The sequence below is a fragment of the Condylura cristata genome, unplaced genomic scaffold (assembly GCF_000260355.1).
Source record: "Condylura cristata isolate star-nosed mole 26May11 unplaced genomic scaffold, ConCri1.0 scaffold00041, whole genome shotgun sequence".
Lineage (NCBI taxonomy): Eukaryota > Metazoa > Chordata > Mammalia > Eulipotyphla > Talpidae > Condylura > Condylura cristata.
This window is the reverse complement of record NW_004567142.1, coordinates 6,746,963-6,748,308: the sequence shown is the minus strand read 5'-3', so window position 1 is coordinate 6,748,308 and position 1,346 is coordinate 6,746,963.

Sequence of the window (1,346 nt, the reverse complement as noted above, 5' to 3'; positions counted from 1 at the left end):
CCTGCGGGGCGTCAGTTCTGTGCCCCCCACACGCAGCCCTGAGGAGCCATTGGAAGCTGAGGCACGGCTCAGCCCCTTGGCACCGGCTCCCCTGGTCACGGTGGCCTCGTGCTCAGCACCTCAGCCCTCTTACTGCCCAGCCCTCTTACTGCCCCCTCCTGCGGACGCGCCTACCCGTCCTGCCGTGGGCCTTAGCAGCTCGGCGTCCAGTTTCTCAGGAGACCCCACCACCGCTGTGTACGAGGGAGCTTTAGGGGCACAGTGGGCCCCTGAACCATCTGGGGTTGCTTCTCTAGGTCGGGACCTCGGTGGGGACAGACGCCTCAATAACCGCGGCTACTCCTGACCTGTGGAGGGTGAGAGTGACCGAGGCAGTGGGCAGGGCCGGAGAGGCCTCAGCCTGGATCCCAGGGCCCAGCAGGGAGTGGTGGGGGTAGGGGCCCCTCTATGGACCAGCAGGCCCGCGTCCCAGAATTCCCATGGTCCCCAGCGGTGCTAGGAGAACCCCTGCCCACTGCCCACACCCCATTACACAGGGGCTACTGGCTCCCCAAAGCAGAAACAGCAGCTGCCAGGGAGCTTGGGAAAGGGGGTCTCCCCAACTTAGGTTCTTGCTGCCTCGGGAACCCCTGGGGGCGGCAGCCTGAGGCTTGTGGCGATGCCCCAGTCCCGGGGACACGCTAAGACTGCGCCTCCTATCCAGGAGACCATCCTGCCCATTGGCCAGGTGTGGCACCTGCAGACAGCCACGCCTGGCAGCCACCGGCCCCTCCCTGAGCCCGGGCGGCTGCAGGTTTGGCAGGGTCTGACCAGAAGTGGCCACTGCCACATGCTTCTGCCGAGGGAGCGGCAGGACCACAATCCGGGCTGTGCGGGGCGTGTGCTGGTGAGGCCCGGCCCTCGGCAGGACCACAGATGACCTCGCGGGGACACTGGCCCTGGGCCCCTCGACACCATGTCTGCAGAGGACTCGTCTCCTCCTGAGGCACCTGGGCTCTCCCGCCTGGCTGCGGGCAGGCGTGACCACAGGACAGGAGCGCCCTCGGGAGAGGTGTCCAGTCACACGCAGAGTGGGCGCCCCAGAGCTCCCCTCGGGAACGGCGTGTTTACAGGAGACGCGGCAAGGAGGTCCCGGGGCGCCGAGGCTGGACCTGCGTGGATGGCGTGTCCGGTCCCAGCCGGGCCACTGTCCCCTCTGGGCAGGAGGGACTTTGAGGTGAGCGTAACCCGGGACCTGCAGGGGGGAGGTGGTCTGCTGGTCAGAGTGAGTCTGTCTGGGACATGGTCCTGGCAGCCGGGAGCAGACAGGGGGCCCGGGGTTTGGGCCGGACAGCAGCTGATGTGAA